The sequence below is a fragment of the Balaenoptera physalus genome (genome assembly GCF_965194825.1).
Source record: "Balaenoptera physalus genome assembly, chromosome: 1".
Lineage (NCBI taxonomy): Eukaryota > Metazoa > Chordata > Mammalia > Artiodactyla > Balaenopteridae > Balaenoptera > Balaenoptera physalus.
In genome coordinates this window covers 102,679,385-102,701,990 of record NC_138882.1, presented here as the reverse complement: position 1 = coordinate 102,701,990, position 22,606 = coordinate 102,679,385, and the positions used below count along the sequence as shown (strand labels likewise).

Here is a 22,606-nt window from a genome sequence, read left to right as displayed (position 1 = left end):
AAGATTAACATTTTAAACTATTTCCAGAATTTGAGTAACAATCAAGCAGATTATTTTTTTCTAAAATGATAGCAAGCTGCCTCAGTGCCTAGCTAGAAGCTGATTAATCTGTCTGCTACTGGGCAATTAGAGGTATGCTAGCCTCTGACTTCTGGTTGAAATTGAAGGTAAATTTCTTCTTGAACAAATCTAGTGAAAGATCTTCTATTCTTTAGGTGTTTCTTGACCATTACACTGTTTGACTTTCCTGTGTGTGATTGACCTCATTTTCTGGCCTCAAGAGGATCCTCTGTCAAGACATACTAGAAACATGGCCTCTGATCATAGGACTTTTAAAAAAACCTTACTGGGGCTTCCCTGGTGGCGCAGTGGTTGAGAATCTGCCTGCCAATGCAGCGGACACGGGTTCAAGCCCTGGTCTGGGAAGATCCCACATGCCGTGGAGCAACTAGGCCCGTGAGCCACAATTACTGAGCCTGCGCGTCTGGAGCCTGTGCTCCGCAACAAGAGAGGCCGCGATAGTGAGAGGCCTGCACACCGCGATGAAGAGTGGCCCCTGCTTGCCGCAACTAGAGAAAGCCCTAGCACAGAAACGAAGACCCAACACAGCCAAAAATAAATAAACAAATAAAATTAAAAAAAAAAACTCAATTTAAAAAAAAAAATAAAAATAAAAAAATAAAAAATAAAAAAACCTTATTGAATTGACAGAGACATCCTTCAGAGGATATTCACATATGAAGATGGTTCCTGGAAGCTTATTTTTCAAAGAAATAAAATAACACAGGATATCAAATGATCTACCCTGGGTATACTCATCATTGCTTGTCATGAATGGATGTCTCACATTTTTAGAGTAGAATAAAAGAACACGCTAATTTCAGGGGCATTATTCCCAACTTAATAACTTTCCTTTTGTTACTAAGTTATTTTCTTGAAAAAAAGCAAATGTATCTTTGAGTTGGAATTATAACTTTTATGTACTACTGAAATTCAACAGAAGAAATAAGTCAAAGTGCCAGACTTCTTAACCTAAGAAATTTTCTTAATTTGCATCAAAAAGACAAGCTTTTATTTTTTTAACCAAAAAAAAAAAGTAAGAGAAAGAAATGTTCACTTTGCTTCCAGCTGAATGATAACCCCATGACAGTGCTTAATAGTGCAATATGTACCTACATTTCTGTGTTGTTGTACATGTTTGGCTTCTGTCTGTTTTTATTTAACTTAGTCACTACATATGAAAAATCAAATATATTTTTAAAGATTTTTCCATTCAAGTAGGCTTTTCAGTAACATTTTGGGGAAGGGTAAATAATGCTAAATGTGTTTTACAACTGATCATTTAATTGAGTCTTCTAAGTTTCCATCATAGATGGTAACAGTCCATTTTTCCCTTCTCTCAAATCTATCTTATTCCACGGAGTTGCTATGTAGAATAAAGTTTGTTTTGAATGGTAGGAAAAAAAATAAACTAATGTAAGCTTAGGGGACTATAGTAAGTCCAGATCAAGGGTGGAACTGGTACTACTCCGCTTTGCACAGGACACTCCACATCAGTGATATGGTGTTCCCCTGAGAACCAGGCACTATTTAGTTAACTAACAAAGGCACAAACATTCCAGGAAGTGCATTGGCTAACTAGGGTAATTGAATGATGACCAATATGATGAGAAATTATTAAAGGTGCTGGGAACATTACATATAAAGAGAAGCATGAAAATCTATAAAGGCATACCTCAGAAATATTGTGGGCTCAATGTCAGACCACAGCAATAAAGCAAGTATCACAATAAAGCAAGTCACATGAATTTTTTGATTTCCCAGTGCATACAAAAGTTATGTTTACACTATACTATAGTCTATTAGGTGTGCAATAGCATTATGTCTAAAAAACAGTGTACATACCTTAATTTAAAGTATTGTGTCGCTGAAAAATGCTCACCATCATCTGAGCTTTCAGAGAGTCAAAGATCATTGATCACAGATCAGCATAACAAATATAATAATAATGCAAAAGTTTGAAATACTGCAAGAATTACCAAAAGTGACACAGAGACAAAAAGTGAGCAAATGCTATTGGAAAAATGGCACCAATAGACTTGCTTGACTCAGGGTTGCCACAAACCTTCAATTTGTAAAAAAATCAATATGAGAAGCACTAAATAAAGTGAAGTGCAATAAAACAAGTATGCCTGTACTTAATAAGAGGATTATCTTCAAAATTCCTTTCTTTCAGAGCTGTTGTACTTCATCCACTAATGTCAAATTCTGGGACAGAATTCCATAAGAGGGCTTCTGTCATCCTTTCTGTGCTGGGAGCTAAGTGAATTGATACAGAAGAAAACCCAGATGTGATCATGTCTACAAATGGGAATAAGTACTCAACAGCCAGCGACCAGCATCTAACTTCCTCTCACTTGAGCCCTTCCTAGTCCATCCCTCTTAGCCCTTGGAGTTAAAGGAACACTCCAAACAGAATATGAGTCACAAACTCAACCAAATAGCCTCTACTGCCTTCAAAAAAGCTTCAAGACTAGTTTTCTTCTGTTGGGAAAGGCAGTCTCATATGAGCAGTCTTTCAACTCCCACTCAGCTGCATAAGAAAGGGCCCTGAGTCTGGAACACTTTTCATCCAGAAATAAGGAACACAGCCTGAGCCAGGTTTCTCACCCTGTGTGAGAATATCTTTCTCTGTTTCTGATTCACTGAGTGCTCTTTTGTTCTGCTTAAAACGTGTGCATTATATGGCAGTGGCCAACCCCACTGCTACATCTGTCTTATCTGGAAAGGGGACAGGGTACCTTCCACTACAGCAAGAGAGGGGTGGACATAGGCCAGTTGCCCTGTGAAAGACCTGTCAGCCATGGGGGACAGATGCTCACCATCCTCTATGTAAGTAAAGTGTTGTTTCATCCAGTGCTTGACCGCCTTGTGTTTTCCTTGGTGACTCCAATACCAAGACGCAATGGGCAGAACTGTTTGGATTTCTGTTTCTGATGGTTGGCATAGTGATGCTCTTTGCTTTCCTCCATGTAGTGAGATTCCTCCTCTGGGACTGGTAACCAGTGACCAGTACTCTGCTCAACACCTTCTAGACATCCTGTGTTTATAATTCCTCTCTTTCTCCCGGCAGGGATGCTACCACCTGATCTAAAAGTACCCTGGAGGATTCAAGTGGGAAGACATCCAAATCTGTCTCTCTGCCCCAAGGGCAGAGTATCTACTTTTCAACCTATCTGTATACAATGAAAAGATAAAGGATTCTTAAGGAAAATCCCAAACTCCAAGTATGGCTGGGATAAGGGATAAGGGTGCCTGAGAGGCACCTGGGATACAATATTTAAGGAGATGCTCATTCTCAAAGTATTGCTAAGAGGCCTTTCATGATCTGATCTTTCCCAGTTCCATCTTTCAGTGTCCACACCTCACATTCTGTATCCCAAGTCTACTGAACATCTGGCTGGCTAAATGTACCAGACTCATGATAGTCTGTCTATCAGAAACACCCTTCTCTCTTTGTCTCTCTAAATCTACTCTTCCTACATTAATCAAATACAAGGAAGATTTCTGGAAAGTCTTTCATCCACACAAAACTGTATTAAGAGTCCTGACTACCATCAGGACAGTATTTATCACACTGTACACATAGTTCTCTTTTTTTAAATCAAACTTACTGAAGTATAAGTTACATTAAATAAGAGCCAGTCATACTGTGTTAAGCAAACATAGTATATCTCTCCATTTATTTGGATATTTCATTTCTCTCAGCAATTTTGTCATTTCTAGTGTACAGTTCTTAAATATATTTAATTAAATTCAATCCTAGATTTATAAGTTTTTGATGTCAATTTGACATGATGCATTTATATAGTACTAATTTCATTTTTTAATTATTCATTGCTAGTATAGAGAAATACAACTGAAGTTTCTACAGTGATTTTGTATCTTCCGATCTTGCTAAATTCATTTTTAGTTCTAGTAGCTTTTTTATGGATTCTTAATATCATGTACATACACAAGCATGTCATCTGCAAATGAAGACACATTTACCTCTTTCTTTTCGGTTTATACGTCTTTTATTTCTTCTACTTCCCTTATTACACTGACTGGGACCACCAGTAAAATCCTGAAGAGAAATGTTGAGAATGGAGATCTTTATCTTTTTTCCCAAACTTAGAACCATTAAATATGATGTTAGATGAAGGATTGTGTAGATGCTCTTTTTTAGTTTGAAGAAATTCCTATCCATTTCTACTATTTTGAGAGCTTTTATCATGATTTGGTATTGTGTTGTCAAGTGCACTTTCTCCATCTGCTTTATCTACTGAATGTACTGAGATGCACTTTCTGCATCTACTGAGATTATTAAATGTTTTTTCTCCTTTATTTTAGTAATATGGTAAAAATTCATTGATCAATTTTCAAATTATAAACCAATTTTTGACTCTAGGGATAAATTTCGTTTGGTCAAGGTGTATATTACTTATTATATATTGCTGGATTTGATTTTTCTAATGTTATGTAAAGGATTTTATCATTTATGTTCACGTAAGAGTATATAAGAGTATTCACCTGTAGTTTTGTATTCTGGAATGCTGTAATTTTGTAACATTAATACCATAAAATGAGTTTAGAAGTTTTCCTTCTTTCTGTATTTTGTAAATGATGAATATTATTTTTTTCTTAAAGTTTGTATAGAATTCACAAGTGAAGTTATCTTGAACTAGATTTTTCTTCATGGGAAAGTTTTTAATTATAAATTCAATTTATTTCTTAGATATATGGCTTTTGAAATTTTATTTCTTCTTGGGCCAATTTTTGTAATATGTGCCTTTCAAGGGACTTTATCTGTTATATCTAAAATGCCAAATTTATTGACATATTATTCATATAATATCATAATATTCTTTGTTATTCTTTTAATTTGGTTAAAATATGTAGAGATATCTTTTTTCATTAGGACATTGGTAATTTATATCATTTTCTTTTTTCATGTTCAATTAACTTGAGTGTGTTCACTTTTATTGATGTCATCAAAGAAAAACCCTTAAATTTCATTAATTTTCTCTATTTTTCATTTTTTCTTTCATTGCTTTCTGTTATTATTATTATCTCTTATTTGCTTATTACCTTCTACTTTTTATTATTTTTATTTCATTTATTTATTTATATTACTTTTATCTTCTACTTACTTTAGGTTTAATTTGCTTTTCTTTTGGTAACATTTATGAAAGAAACTTGGGTAATTTATTTTAGATACATTGTATTCTTTTCTAAAATAAGAACTTAAATCTATAAATTTCCCTCTATATAATGTTTTAGTTTCATCACCCAAATTTTGATATGCTGTGTTTTCACTGTCATTCAGTAAAAAATATTTTCTAAATCCTCATGTAATTTCTACTTGACCTATGGGTGCTTTGAACTATTAGATCGAGTTGGTTGATACTTGTTAGTACATATATTTGTTCTACCAGTTACTGAGAGAGGATTAGGGAAATTTACAAATATGACTGTCAGTATGTCTGTATCTTTTTCAGTTTTGTCAGTTTTTTCCTCATGTATAATAGACTACTTGATATTATCCCACATATCACTAAGATCTTTTTCTCTGTGTATTTTAGTTTGAATAGAACTTTTTTCTCTGTGTATTTTAGTTTGAATAGTTTTTATTAATATATCTTCAAGATCACTGAAGTCTTATTCTGCAGTTTCCTGTCTGTTGTTAATACCATTAATATTTTCATTTTATATAGTGCATTTTCCACTCTAAAATGATTTTTTAGTTCTTTTTTTGTATTTTCCACTTGTAGCTTCATTATGTTTATGTTTTTCTTTAAACCCCAGCACACTTATAATCACTATTTTAAGTCTACTGACTATTAAAAGCCATTGGTAATCCTATTATCTCTGTCATTTCTGGGTCTATTTCTACTAACTAATTTTTCTGCTTGTAATAGGTCACATTATCCTGCTTCTCATGACTTTTAAGTGAATTTGGACAGTGTGAAATTTATATTGTTCTTTGTTTAAAAGATTTTCTATAAAGAATGTTGGGAGACTTCTCTGGTGGCGCAGTGCTTAAGAATCCTGCTGCCAATACAGGGGATACGGGTTAGATCCCTGGTCCAGGAAGATCCCACATGCCACAGAGCAACTAAGTCCGTGTGCCACAACTACTGAGCCTGCGCTCTAGAGCCCACAAGCCACAGCTGCTGAGCTCACATGCCACAACTACTGAAGCCCACGCACCCAGAGTCCGTGCTCTGCAGCAAGAGAAGCCACTGCTAGACGTAACTAGAGAAAGCCCGCACACAGCAATGAAGACGCAACACAGCCATAAATAAATAAATAAATAAATAAATAAATAAATAAATAAATAAAAAGAATGTTGGGCCTTGTTCTATCAAGCAACCAAGGAACCTGTGGGTTGGCTTAATTCTTTAGAGACCTGTTTATATATTTTGTTACAATAAGTCTAAAGAAGATTTTTCTTTAAGGCTACTTTAGCCCTGCTATCATTCTGTGGTCTCTGCTAAGTGTCCTGTGTGTTCAATACATTTCTCTACTTTGCCTGACTGGGGCTCAAATGTCTCATAGCAATGTTTGAGCTTTGGGAACTGCTCAGCTTATAACTCAGTGGTAGTTTTTCTTTATTCTACTTCATGCAGTTTAGCCCTATACATATGCAGCTTATTGTTCATCCGAAAGCTCAAATAAATCTCTACACGTACTTCTTGGACTCTTTTTCTATGCAGATCCCAGATTTCAGCCACCTTTGTGTCCTTAAACTCTGATTTCTGTGTCCTCAACTAAGAGAGACCACTGTATTCAATTTTCCTCCCTCTACCATGGTCCAGAAAGTGCCTACAAGAAGAACACTGGGAAAAACATAGGGCTCACCTCATTTATTTTCCTTAGCTGGGGACACATTGTTGAAATGCTGACTGTGTAATGCCTGAAAAGAGTTGTTTAACATATTTGGTCCATTTTTCCAGTTATTTATGGCATGAAGGCAAGTCTGATACCAGTTGGTTAGAAGTGTGAGTCTATCACACTATATTTTAACTGCTCATTTTCATATAGTAGGAATCTCAGTTTGAGCACAGGCTACAGTCAAGGCTGAACTTCAGGAAAGTTTGATGTATTAGTTTTTCTTATTGCTACTGCAACAAATTACTACAAACTTAGTGGCTTGAAACAACAGAAATTTATTCTCTTAGAATTTTGGAGATCAGAAGTATGAAATGACTCTTGCAAGGCTAAAATCAAGGTGTTGATAAGGTTGGTTTCTTTGGAGGCTCTAGAGGAGAATCCATTCCTTATCTCTTCCAGCTTCTAGAGATACCCACATTCCTTAGCCCATGGCTACATCACTCCAATCTCTGCTTCTGTTGTCACATTACATTCTCCCTAATTTGATCCCCTTACCTTCCACTTATACAGACATTGTGTTTACATTGATTCTACCTAGATAATCCAGGATACTGTATTCATCTCAAGAATCTTAATCACATCTGCAAAGTCCTTTTTGCCATGTAAAGTAACATATTCACAGGTTCTGATAGTTAGTACTCAGACATCTTTGGAAGGCTACTTTTCAGCCTATCACATGTGGCATTCTGTGCAACAATTACTTTATAATCCATTTACATCACAATTTAGGATTTTTAATTAAGCAGGATGGAAGAGATTTTATGAGTTGTTTATGGGGGTGGATTAACAGATGGTGAGGACAGTGTATTTAGAGGGTTCTCCAGAGAAACAGAACCAATAGGATGCAGAGACACAGAAAGATAGAGCAATCTGAGATGTACCTTAAGGAACTAGTCCACATGATTGTGGGGCTGGCAAGCTTGAAATTTGCAGGGCAGGCCAGCAGCCTGGAAATTCTGGCAGGTGTCAATGTTGCAGTCTTGAGTTGAAGGCAGTCTGGAGACAGAATTCCTTCCTCTTCTGGGGACCTCACTTTTCTCTTAAAGCCTCCACATGATTGGATGAGGCTCTCCCAATTATGGAGGGTAATGGGCTTTACTCAAAGTCTGTTGATTTAAATATTCACATCTAAAAAATACCTCCACAGCAACATCTAAACTGGTGTTTGATCAAACAGTTGTGCACCATAGACTAGCCATGTTGACACATAAAATTAACAATCACAAGTAGCATAGTATCTGTCCCTTCACCCAATCACCTGTGTAGAGGAGTTGCTATAGGCAGAGGGTAGATGTTATTTGTATAAAAAACTTAAGATATATTTTCATAGAATAGAGTATGCCTCTAGTATAGGTGTTCTAAAGTGAATATAAAATTATTTGGCACCTCAGCATTTGGAGGCTTTGAGAACACTGGAACTTAAAACTTGGTGTGGACCTGTACATTTTTACAGTAAGAAGAGCCTCTTTTGAGTAGTTTATCAGAAAATATCAGTGAGAAGGATCCTGTGCATGAGATAAAGCCTGTGCTGAGAGGTTGACTTCTAAACACATGAGGAAACCTCCCTGAGAACTTCCAATATCCTGAGATAGATTTGCAAGCTGCTGGGTGACATTTACAAATTGGGGGAAATTGTGTCAAAGTTAATATTATAAATATTAAAATGATCCAATGTGTACCTGAAATGGGGAAACCCCTAAGAAAATTCAAGTTACAGTTATTGGTCTGCCATTAAGCAGAAAGCTACTTGAATGGGGACTTTTCTTATTCACCACCATATCTTGGGTAGCAATCAATAAAGATTTATTGAAGAGTCAGTCAGTGAATAAGTAAGAAGAGAATTAAATAAGAGAGAAGAAAATGAAAATAACTAAAGTTCTTCTACATAGTAAGAAATTTGTAGGTAATGTATATTCAGCATCTAGGAAATACAAGGAAAATAACACCACACACATAAAGCATCACGGTATTAGAACTCTAGGAAGTAAATATAGAGGGATTAATACTCACTGTCAAACTCTAACACATCAGTATGTCTTGTGGCAAAGGACAGTGAACTGACTCTAGTCATTCTTTCCCATTGTGCATCAGAAACCACACACCCCTTGCAGAACTCAGTGACCTCACATAAATGTTATTTTGATGGTTTCTTTTAAAATAATAACAGGTGAACAAGACAAGGATGTCCACTTTTTGTCATTTTTATTCAACCTAGTATTAGAAGTCTTAGCCACAGCAAACAGACAAGAAAAAGAAGTAAAACAAATTGGAAAGGAAGAAATGACGTTGTCACTGTTTGCAGCTGAAATGATACTATACAGAGAGAATTCTAAAGACAGCACCAAAAAAATTACTAGAACTCATCAGTGAATAGAGTAAAGTTGCAGGATACAAAATTAATGTACAGAAATCTGTTACATTTCTATACACACTAACAACAAACTGTCAGAAAGAGAAATTAAGAAAATAATCCCATTTACAATCACATCAAAAAGAATAAAACACCTATGAATAAATCTAACTAAGGAGGTAAAAGACCTGTACTTGGAAATCTGTAAGACACTGATGAAAGAAATTGAAGGTGACATAAACAAATGGAACCATATACTATGCTCATGAATTAGAAGAATTAATATTGTTAAAATGAGAATAACACTCAAGGCAATCTACAGAGTCAATGAAATGCCAACCAAAATGCCCATGGTATTTTTCACAGAACCAGAACAAATAATTCTAAAATTTGTATGGAAACAGAAAAGACCCCAAATAGCCAAAACAAGCTTCAGAAAGAAGAATAAATCTGGAAGTATCACAGGCTTTGATTTTAAACTATACTACAAAGCTACAGTCATCAAAACAGTATGGTACTAGCACAAAAACACATACAGAGATCAATGGAACAGAAAAGAGAGGCCAAAAATGAGCCTATGCCTATATGGTCAATTAATCTATGACAAAACAGGCAAGAGTATATAATGGGAAGAAGACAGCCTCTTCAATAAATGGTTTTGGCAAAACTGGACAGCTACATGCAAAAGAATCAAACTGGACTATTTTCTCACACCATATACAAAAATAAACTCAAGATGGATTAAAGACTTAAATGTGAGATTTGAAACTATAAAACTTCTAGAAGAAAACATAGGCCATACAAGCTTTGACATCAGTGTTAGCAATATTTTTTGTAAACGTTTCCTCAGGCAAAGGAAACGAAAGCAAAAATAAACAAATGGGACTACATTAAACTAAAAAGCTTTTTTACAGTGAAGGAAACTATCAATAAAACAAAAAGACTGCCTACTAAATGGGAGAAGATATTTGCAAATGATATACTTGATAAGGGGTTAATATCCAAAATATATAAAGAACATATACAACTCAACATCAAAAAAACAAACAACCTGACTAAAAAATGGGCAAAGGACCTGAATAGACATTTTTCCAAAGAAGACATATAGATGGCCAACAGGCACATGAAAAGATGCTCATCATCACTAGAGAATGCAAATATAAACCACAATGAGATAACACTTTGCACCCTTCAGAATGAAAAAAAGACATTATCAAAAATGTCTGTTATCAAAAAGACAACAAATAATAAGTGTTAGGGAGGATGGGAAGAAAAGGAAACCTTATGCATTGTTGGTGGGAATGTAAATTGGTATAGCCACTATGGAAAACAGTATGGAGTTTCCTCCCCAAAATTAAAAATTACAATTGCCATATGATCCAGCAATTCCACTCCTGGGAATTTATCCAAGGAAAACACAAACACTAATTAGAAAAGCTATATGCATGCCTATTTTCACTTCAGCTTTATTTACAATAGCCAAGATATGGACGCAACCTAAGTGTCCATTAGTATATAAATGGATAAAGAAGATGTGGTAAATATATACCTTGGAATATTACTCAGTCATAAAAACGTAGAATTTTGCCTTTTGTGACAACATGGATGGACTTAAAAGGTATTATGCTAAGTGAAATAAATCAGACAGAGAAAGAAAAACAAACACTGTGTGATTTCACTTATATGTGGAATCTAAAAAAAAAAAAAGTACAAACAAAATAAAATAGAAACTGAGTCATAGATAAAGAGAACAAATAGTAGTTATCAGGGAGGAGAGTGGTGGTAGGAGAGAAATAGGTGAGGGAGATGAAGAGGTATAAACTTCCAGTTATAAAATAAATGAGTCACAGGTATGAAATGTACAGTGTGGGAACTATAGTCAATAACTATGCAATATTTTTGCCTGGTGACAGATAGTAACTAGATCTAACATGGTGATAATTTTAAAATGTATAGAAATATCAAATCACTGTGTTGTGTACCAGGAACTAACATAGTATTGTAGGTCAATTATACTTAACAAACAAACAAACAAGCATATAAAAAGAGATTAGATTTGTGGTTACCAGAGGTGGGGGGAGGGGGACTTGGATGAAGGTGGTCAAAAGGTACAAACTTCCAGTTATAAGATAAATAAGTACTAGGGATGTAGTGTAAAACATGATAAATATAATTAACACTGGTATATGTTATATATGAAAGTTGTTAAGAGAATAAATCCTAAGAGTTCTCATCACAAGGCAAATATATTTTTTCTATTTCCTTAATTTTGTATCTATATGAGATGACGGATGGTCACTAAACTTACTGTGATAATCATTTCATGATGTACATAAGCTAAATCATTATTCTGTACACCTTAAATTTATACAGTGTTGTATGTCAATTATATCTTAATAAAACTGGAAAAAAATAACAAGTTGTTTTGTTTTCAAGCATAATAAAGTAAATCAGCTACACTACATTATGGGTGTATTCACCAATTAAACAAAAAAGACCAAAAAAATAAGGACTATAATTTTCATAAGATTTTCACCAAAAACAATTTTGAGTAGATAAGGTAATGAGACTTTTAAGGGAGAAACTGCATAGAAGGAAGTAAAGTGGTTTAACATCTATGTTCTTTGAGAGTATACATATTCAAGGGACTGGGAATGGGGGAAGGCAAAAAAGAAGAAGCCAGACAGATGGGAGGAGAACCAGGAGACTAAATTAAGAAAGAATAGGAAAGGAGAGGGTTTCAAGAAGTGGGAGGAAGAAATGGAAAGTACTGAAAGCTACTGATATGGGGGGATGATAAAGAAAATATGCTAATAGGTAAAGTAATGTCTCCGAGGAGATGGGAGAAGAATAATGTAAAACAGGTGGCAGGGTTATCCTCAGACAATTCATAGGAGGAAATGAGTGAGGGAAGTTTGGAAAATCAATCTGTGAAGGTGCCAGTGAGGCAGGAAGTTGGTAGAGAAGGTTGAAAACTTCATACTGGTAACTTTTGTTTTCTTGGTAGGGTAAGAATAGAGATTTTGTATGAGTTCATGACAGGGTGATGGAAAGGCAGATTGAAAATAATCATGAAGGCTTGAAATCATTCTTATGGAAAATGAATTTTAGGGTCCTTAATAATGCTGGAAATTATTCTAACTCACTCTATGTTTTTTTTTTTTCTTGCACCAAGAAAACAAATTGACCCAGGGTTGGTGTTTTGCCAAGCAGATGCCTCACAAGGACAAGGGGTTGAAATGATAGTTCATGAATGTGCTCCTGATCTTTCTAGAAAGAGGAAATAAATGTGTGCAAAGGCTTATGGTGGGAGGAAGCCTGAAAGGAAGTCATCGTGTTGAGAGTACCGAGTACCAAAAGTCAGGAACAGCCTCATTCATGATGAGGCTAAAGAGGTAGAGAGGAGCCAGACCAGTCAAGGTCATATTTTCTCATAATCATGAAGATAATAAACAGAATGTAGCCTGATCAGATCTACATTTTTGACAAGGTCATTCTGACTGCAGTGTGAAAGGGGTTGGGGGAGTGTCTAAATGAGTGGAATGTAGACCATTTGGGAGGGTGTTGTAATTATTCCAGGCTAGAGGTGATTGTGCCTTAGAAAAAGTGGTGATGGAGAGAAGAGTGGGTACTTTAGAGATATTTAGAAGCAAAGTTGACAGTCTTGTTGATAAGCAGAACATCCTGTATGTGACACCCACTTAATGGGGTAGGCAGGTTGATGATTATTGCATCTGTAAATATGGATTCCATAGTCATATTTACATGTCAACAACGTACAACCCATAAACTACAGCATGAATATTCCTCAACATTAAGAAGAAATAGAATGACCACAATGAGGGAAAATATTCCTGATTTTTGAAATAGGTATTAGAGTGTTATCTGAATTTGACAGAAAATTCACAGATTATGCAGCTGGCTCTGCTTTGTCATTGAGTCCACAAGCTAGTGAACAATGTCACCATTTATTCTAGAAGGAATAAGCACCCAACCAAATCAGAGAGTTGAGTAATGGCTCTCAGTAATACTCTCATCAGAACTCATTCTGACATCACACTAAGTTCCCCAGACAAATTACCAAGTTTTACACATAAATTTTTCTTCTCCATATTCCTCTCAGCCAAAGCTTTGCTTTAACTTACTTTAAATTTCTTTCGTGTTTTTCTCCCATAAAATAAGTGCCAGTACTTTCACCTCAAAGTGCCTTCTCTATTTTATTGTCTTATAACAAACTCTCCTCATCCTCCAATAGCATATTTTGCACTGAGAACGAAGTTAGGGGAAAAAATCATTAGATGTTAAGCTCTTTGTGAGAGTTTTGTCTATCTTTTTTTCTCCAAAAATTCCCTAAAACCTATGATAGTGCCTGGGGTTCAATCAGTGTTTAGTAAATACTTGTTGATTAAATAATAAATACATGAATGAATGAACAAATGAATGAATGAAGTTAGTTTAAATGTCATTTTCTCAGATCAGTCTTCTCCAGTCCCCCAGAATAAGTCATATTCCTTTATTTTGAATCAAAGACACTTAAGAAATAGCAGGTGCAAGAAGGACACTCTGACCCTCTTTTTTCTTCCTAAAAGCAAAAGATAAAACTCCCATGTGAAAGGCACCCTCCTTGTACGAGGAAGAAGGAAAACATCTTATCACAAAGAATTTGGGGCTGAGAAATCTGTACAAAGAAACCTTGTTAAACTCACCCCTATCTTCCTAGTTACTTCTTCACCATTTACTCTCCCTAGCTCAAATCCCTTTGTCTTAATAATCCTTCACAAATGTGTTGTCTCTTTGTCTAAAAGGTATCAAAGTTTCCTGCTCTGGTCACTTCTGTGGGTCTTCATTCTCTTCATATACATAAAAATTTAATAAAATTTGTACGCTTTTCTCCTGTTAATGAATTTCATGTCAGTTTAATTCTTAGGCCCAGCCAGAGACCCAAAGAGGGTAGAGGAGAACTTTTCCTCCCCTACATTCCTACCGATCACTCTTTTAAGTCCCCATTCTTCTCCTTCCAGGCACTATTCACAATTGTAATTAAGCAATTAAGTGTGTAACTGGTTATTTAACTTATATTCCCTAGCATACACTAAGCTCAACAGCAGCGAAGATCATGTTTTCTTATTCATTGCTGTCTCCCTGGCGCCTAATACCATGCCTGGCACACAGAAATAGGGCAATGAATTTTGGCTGCCAAATGAAAAAGTGATAAATAAAATAATCAAAAGATATAATGACTCTTAGATAAGGGAAGGAATTTGCAGCTTCAGATGCACCCTGATTTTGCAGTTAAGGGAATGCAAGCCCAGAGAAGTTAAATGATTTGCTCAGTGTTTCATAGCTAATAAGAGTTCAGGGCTGTATTTCATTCCCAGTTCTCTCCAACTCTGTAGCTTGTGCTTTGAAATGGAAACACTATGCCATGCTGCACCATTTAAGCAGTGATATATTCATTTAAATCACCAGAGATCACATTTTCATAAGAAAAAGAGTTTGTAGTATGAGATGAATCAATCAGCCATATGGAAGGAAGAAAAAAAGAACAGGCTGAAAGCTTCCTTTCACTTTGTACAATATGAATTGTCACAGGAATCAAATTCGGCACATACTGTAATGCAGAGAAAAAAAGTTATCCCACATTGGATGTAAAATGTGACTTGCATTTTGTCTGAGTTTTTGAAATCCTGAAGAGGATACCAAAAGACTTGTGGAGTTGAGGGCATAATGTTTTGATGATAGGCTTTTTATGCACTTATCCACAGGCATCGAGATGAGGACCTGGAAAATTAAAGCCGACCTCAGACATAATGAATGCATTAAATGATGAAGCAGCTGGTCAGGGTCAGGCAGCCTCCTTGAAGCAGAGTGGATATGTCTCAGGACTTCAAGTCTCCAGACAGAGGCAGGGGCAAGGAAATGGCCTCTTCGGCCATAAAACATTTACATCTGTTCTTCTTCTGTCACTTCTCTTTGAGGTTGTTTCCCTTGCCTTCGGCAACATCCCAGATTCACAACCAGATTCTTAGGCCTGCTAATTAGAACAGAGGTCTAACAACAGTGATGAAGTCTCCACCTGAGACTGGCACCTAATTCTAACAATATCAAGTAGATAATGGAGTTTATGGGCCGTTAATTATTAAATCTGTCTAACCTGCCACAGTCAGATTCCATAGATTGTCACTTTCCATGTGTCTCTGCAGCACAGCCTTTGCCACTCTAGAATCTCAAGTTCTGACCTTCTAATAGGTCCTTATCACAGAATTTCAGAATTCGAAGGCATTTGAGAGATCAAAAGTAAAATACATACCACGTGCAGTAATCGTCTTTAAAACATCTGTCTTAAAGACTCATCTAGCCTGTGCTGCAGTCCTGTGGTGGGGAATCACTGCCTCATAAGGCAGCGTCATTCCATTGTTGGACAGATCATATCGTTAGAAAAATCTTCCATCATTAAACCAAAATTGGCTTCCCTATATCTTCCACTCCTGTGGCTTCTTCTGCTCTCCAGAATTGCATACATCTTTTATGTACATTACATGCCATGTTGTAAAAAAAATATGGCATATTAAAAAGAGCTCTTGAGTCTTACAAACTTGGAGTCAAATGCTAATTCTGGAACTTATAAATCACTTATCCTTCCTCAAATTCAATTTTTTCACCTACATAAGGGAGACAACACCTCATGGAATTGCTGTGAGAATTTAACGAGTTACATGCTACTCAGAGCCAATGGGTAGAGTCCAGTGTGAAGAGCACAGCCTCTGGAACAAGCCTGCTTGATATGAAACTTGGCCCCAACACTTAGCAGCTATGTGATGTGACCTTGGGCAATCTATTTAAACGTTTTAGTCTCATTTTTCTCATCTACGTAATAGCTATAAGGAAAATCATGTTACCTATCTCAGGCCCCTTCTATCTAGGAGCAATATCCACTAGGACCTCAGATTCTTCCACTGGATCCTGTGTATTTGGTCCAGAGATAATAGCCAAGCAAAAGACTGGAAAAGGCACACACGCTCTTAGTCACCACACTCTAGAGCTGTCACTGATCACTTCCTCTCACATCCAAGTGCTTAGAGCTAGTCATGTGCCACATCTGGATGGAGAAGCCTGGAAAATGAAGGCTAGTGGTTTTCCAGGAAGAAAGAAAGTGGGTTTAATGAGTATATAGTAATGTCTCTGCCACAAGCTCTAAGAGGAGTGCCTAACAAATATAGCCTCCTAAGTGTGGGTTATCACTACATCTATACTATGTGATATCAGCAATTAGAGCAATTATGATGATAAGAGCCCTTAATACTTAAAAAGTGATCACACTTGCTGGGTGAAGCGTTCTTGCTTTTTCCAGCAGTTTCCCATATATTGTGTTTCAGGGCCTTTCACTTGTTCTTAGACTTCATAATGCCACCATCATGCTGGATCCTGGGCAATGCAGAATGTACACCTCTCAGCTCAGAGAGTGCACACAATATGAACACATATCAACTCGTTCCACTTTACATATCTTTATTTTTCTCCATTCCATGATCTCCCTGAATCTGTGTCTTGTGTTTAACTCAGACTTTGGGACATGCCATTGATCAGGGATTTTTCAACTGTAAATTTTGATCTACGGGTAAGACAAGAAAACCTTAGGACACCTAAACTTGCATTTTTAGAATAGAATAGAAAAAATATAGAGTTGCTGTTAGGTTTAAATGAGTTTCTATATGTAAAGCATTTAGAACCTTATTGTTGTTATAAAATTTATTTATGAAGACTATTGTATTCGTTGATGATAAATATTCATTAATTGCTGTATCAACTTAGTGTTTTTAATATTACACACTTTAATACACGAGCATATACAATCTCACGTACCTACTTTGCATCATGGACTATTCTCTGAAAACTAAGAAAACGAAAGGATGTGTTAATATCTTTGGGTCTACCTTGTATAATAGGAAAGGAATTTGTGCAAAGCAAATAGTCAGTCTGATTAATGAGCCCCAAACCAATGAGGTTGTGTTGTTTCTGAAGTAAAAAAATAGAGCATAAAGGGAAAATAGATGAATAAAGAAGGAAAAAAGGATGGAATAACTTGCCTTAAAGTGTGGCAGAAAAAGGCAGTAACATTACAGAAAAAGAAGATCCATAATACATGAAATTCATATTATATAAAAGAAGAGGGGCTTCCCTGGTGGCGCAGTGGTTGAGAATCCGCCTGCCGATGCAGGGGACACGGGTTCGAGCCCTGGTCTGGGAAGATCCCACATGCCGCGGAGTGGCTAGGCCCGTGAGCCACAATTGCTGAGCCTGCACGTCTGGAGCCTGTGCTCCGCAACGACAGGCCACGATAGTGAGAGGCCCGTGCACCGCGATGAAGAGTGGCCCCCACTTGCTGCAACTAGAGGAAGCCCTTGTGCAGAAACGAAGACCCAACACAGCCAAAAATCAATAATAATAAATAAATAAAATTTATAAAAAAAAAAAAAAAAGAAGATAACAGAAGGAAAAGTGGGAAGAAGGGAGTAAGGTCCAGTATCTTCAGGTGGAAGGAGGCAATCCAGAAGCAGGCCCTTCTTAAATAGAAAGCTACAGGGCTCTAGAGAATCTGAACTATGAAGAAAGGACTGTTATCCCTGTGACCTAAAGGTCAGCCTTCAGACCTCCTCTGAGAAGTAGAAAATTACTACCAATGAATAGTCAAAAAATAAAACTTTCCGCATTTCTATTGCAAAGTACATAACCATAGAACACTAACTTTTAAAATCGGAGACAACTTTAAAAAGGAAGAAACTTCTCACACAGCTACAACACGGATGAATCTTTTTTTTTTATAAATTGCTCAGTTGTCTTTTTTTTTTTTTTTACTATTTGAAATGCATCCTCTTTGTTTATTTTTATTTATTTATTTAGTTATGGCTGTGTTGGGTCTTCGTTTCTGTGTGAGGGCTTTCTCTAGTTGCGGCAAGTGGGGGCCACTCTTCATCGCGGTGCGCGGGCCTCTCACTATCGCGGCCTCTCTTGTTGCGGCGCACAGGCTCCAGACGCGCAGGCTCAGTAATTGTGGCTCACGGGCCTAGCCACTCCGCGGCATGTGGAATCTTCCCAGACCAGGGTTCGAACCCGTGTCCCCTGCATTGGCAGGCAGATTCTCAACCACTGCACCACCAGGGAAACCCCAACATGGATGAATCTTGAGGACATTATGCTGCATGAAATAAGCTAGTCACAAAAGGACAGATATTGTATGATTCCACTTATATGAGGTACTGGAGTAGTCAGATTCATAGAGATAGAAAGTAGAATAGTGGTTGTCAGGGTCTAGGGGGTGGGAGAACGGAGAGTTAGTGCTCCATGGGTACAAAGTTTCAGTTGGGGAAGATGAAAGAAGTTCTAGAGATGGATAGTGGTAGGGGTTGCCCACGTGGTGAATGTATGTGATATTACTGAACTCTACACTTAAAAATGATTAAAATGATACATTTTATGTTATATATTTTTATGACAATAAAAAAGATTAGAAAGTATGAGTGTCTCACACTTCAGTGAGGTAGGTATTGCTTTATAAAACATTTACTTCATATATACATGCACTTGGTCATGAAGTAGGTGTATTTCTTACTGTGGGTCAAGATTCAAAAAAAGTCACTGTCCCAGAGGAAATAACCAAAACAACAAAACAAAGCATATACACTATTTTCCTAAAGCGGAGTTGCTCTCTCTGAATCTAAGATTCTTAATAATTGTTGCTTTTGAAGCCCCAGAAATAGTCACAGCAGTGTATATAAACATCCATGCACAAACACACACACACACACACACACACACACACACACACACCATCTTCCACTTATTGAAATTACTCCATGCTCTTACATCCCTTCCTTTTTCCCTGCTCACTTCATCCCATCCTTCAAGGGTCAAGCTGGACATTCTTCTTCCGAGATCCCCCCTTAACTCCACCTCTGACCCTGATTAGAGAAAAACATATTTCTCTGTCATAGCATTTATTATTGTATTTGCAATGCTTGTTTAATTTTCTGTCTCCGTCACTCAGTTATAAACTCTAAGAAGAAAGTGTTTATCTTGCTCACTGCTAATTTCCCAGGATTTAGCACAATGTCTGGTACACTATTAAGTGTTTAATAATTATCAATGAATGAATGAATGGTGATAGTATGGAGATAGAGCTACCTCATTAACAACCTCAGACTAAAAATATATAACATGTACTGTTAGATAGCCTAGATAAATACTGATTTCACTTTTATCCCTATGCCTCAGTTCCCTATGGTCTATTCTCAAGAAAGGATAGAATAATACAGATATTTATTTCCTCATTATTTATATGGCCCCTCTTCCAATATGACAGTGAGGAGCTTAGAGTTAAAGGAATGTATGTAATAAGCTCATTAAAGCAAAGAGAATTTTATTTTAAGGAAGTAAAATATACACATGATTATGAGGGCATATCATATGGTGAAATTGAGCTTCATTTTAGCTCTGTGTTTCATGGCAACCACAGATGTCTGAAATCCACAGATGTGCCTAAAAACCCCTAGCCCCCTAAAACCGTTAATAGCTCCTTTGAAGGTGTTATTTATACGGATGCATATTTAAAAGGAGGCAATTTTCCAGACTGCAAACACTGGCCATGAAACCCTGTGGTATTGTTCTTAACTTCTTACTAGTATCTTCTTACTCTCTATTCTTGCCTCCAAATCTATCAAAGGTGAGAGATACACTCTTCTGTGCTTCCATTCACCTGCTGTCAAGTTTCCAGAGAGGATGCTAATCTGAGGGAAACCGGAAGCAGGTAGGTCAAAGGCCAATCTTTGCATTTTTCTGTTTTTCTCATGTTGAACTAACTTCCAGCCAGTATATATATATACACATATATATGTCTAATATAACATTTAGCCAACTGCCAGTTCTACCAGATACTCTGTACTCTAAGGGGGACATAAGAGAATAAATATAAACTTTGGATCATTATTCATTTTCACTGTGGAATCATGGTTATTTGAAGTGCAATTTTGTTCTCTGATGCCATTCTCCACATCACATTTAGAATCTTCTGCTAACACAGGAAGTTAATTTGCTTTTCCTTCACTCAAGATATTGATGAATATTTATGAGAACAGGCTTTCAGACCACCCCTGCAGCATATCATCAATAAACAGCTGACTATTGACAAAACTGCCATTGAAACAAAACTCAGAACGTATGCCCCTCCAAGAAATTCTGACTTTGACGATGTAAAGTGAAAATCAGACACTAATAGTGGCTTTTACAATTAGCAAGTCACTATCGTATTCTCCTGTGGGATCTCCGGACCTCCAAGACCCTTAGGATCAAATGAATTACCCTAACATTAAAATTCTTTTTCTATCCAGCCTTGCATATCCATACTCCAGTCTTGAAAGTATACTACAATTAGATGTGAAAATTTACTCACTACATACATTTTCAGGTACCATGTCCCCAATGTATAAAGACTGTACATTCCTCAGAATCTGTAGGAGTATTATCTAGCTAAAAATGTGGCAATGGAGTTCAAACAAGGAGTCTGTAGTTTTGAACACAGAAAGAATAGAATAGAACACTAATAAGAACATCATATCCATTTATGTAAGTGGCCAGTGATACTCTGGTACCCAAGATGTAACATGTGGACAAAAGGGCAAGTTCCAGGTTTCTGGGCCTAGGTGATCAGAGCTGTGCACCTCCGGAGAGCTAGAGGTGAGACAAGGGCTACTCCTGGAAGGAAGGAGGGACTGAAATGGATGGTCAAGGGGCTTTGGCACTTCTGCTTTCTCTGCCTGGAATGTTTTTCCCTTACACCATTAAATGACTCTCCTTTATATTCTTTAGTTTTCAGTTCAAATGATACTTCCTCAGAAAAGACTTCTCTGGCCACCCTCCTTTATATATTCTCAGTACCCCAGACGGTCTTGATTTCATTGCCAGCTTATTTTTTTGTGTTTCTTGTTATCTTAATTTGGATTTTACTTGTGAGATAGAATGTGAGCTTCTAAGACCAGGGGCCTTCTCTATGTTCCCCACAGCCCAGAATATGACTGTGAATGAAGTAGGGGTTCAGTGAGTACTTGTGACATGAATGAATGAATGATGGAATGCATTCATACTTGTCCTGTACAGAGTTTGGCACTCATACTACACACATACTCTGCTACCTCTCAGATTTGTCTTGATTACACGTTTGCTCCCAATAGGAGATGGTGCAATACATCTATTTCTTTCTAAAAGCTCTAGAATCCCTTGTCATTAAGGATGCCCTATTGCTGCACAAAGCCTCATTTAATCCTCATAATACTCTGTGAGAGTGGTATTATTAACCCATCTCAGAGGTAACGAAACTCACGAGTGGAATATAGACTGAGATTCTGACTCCAAATCCCTTGTTCTTTCCTTCAAATGAAATACTGAGCCTCTTGGTATCTGTGGTGCTGAAATGAAAGAGACATCAATGCTGGTAGTTTCACTAATCTCCTTTTTTCCTTTGTTTTCTTTCGCCTGGTTTTCATGTCTGTGAGAGGTAGGGGAGGTGTGTGTGTGTGTGTGTGTGTGTGTGTGTGTGTGTGTGTGTGTGTGTGTGAGAAAGAGAGCAAGAGAGTGAAAGAGAGAGAAGAATAGATTCTGTGCCAGTCTCCAACATTCATTATATCCCCTGAGTTTAATCATCTAAAATGTTTCAACTCCTAATTTCTTACCCTGGGTCAGGGCAGTATATTTGGAAGAACATTGACTTTGAACATAGAAAACATAAATTCTAATATTGACATCAGTATTAACTTTGTGGCTTTAGGTAAATTACTTACCCTTTCTAAACCTCAGTTTCTCTAGCTCTAAAATGAGAATAATAACATTATTTACCTAATATAGTTGTTATGAGGCATAAATGAGAGTTTGTATCTAAACATCCTAACAATGTGTTGGGCCCTTATAAGATCCCTGTAAAAGTTTGTTACCCTCTTCGTTACTTAGGTTCTATTTTTCCTTTTCATTATTCTAAATATAGTACATATAAGGATTACTTATTGTTTAGGCATTTCTATATTTACTCTAGTAATAAATATTTTGTTTTCAGCAATCACTGTTTTGCATCTCATAAACCAAGTTTAGGCTATTGTTGGTGTTAGACATCTATTTAATTTTTTTATCCTTTGACTCAGTCCTCCTGATAATCCACAAGTATGGAAGTGGAATCTGTCTGTGGTTGTGATTTTTTTTCTAGCTATCACACTAACTGAACTCAAAAAGAATTATAGAGTCTTAAAATTTAGAAAGAAACTTAGAGGTCATTAGTTC

At 36.6% G+C, this 22,606-nt stretch overlaps 1 long non-coding RNA gene across 1 annotated transcript in view; it reads right to left on the bottom strand.

Moving 5' to 3' along the window:
• The window catches only part of LOC309656522, a 28,176-nt gene extending 6,339 nt beyond the window's left edge, over positions 1 to 21,837 (bottom strand). Inside the window, exons 1-2 of the long non-coding RNA XR_014261421.1 lie at positions 17,776 to 21,837; positions 19 to 17,460 (exon numbers count right to left, since the gene is read on the bottom strand). This is a non-coding gene — a long non-coding RNA (uncharacterized lncRNA). The remainder of the gene's footprint in view (positions 1 to 18; positions 17,461 to 17,775) is intronic.
• Between the last annotated feature and the right edge of the window lie 769 nt (positions 21,838 to 22,606).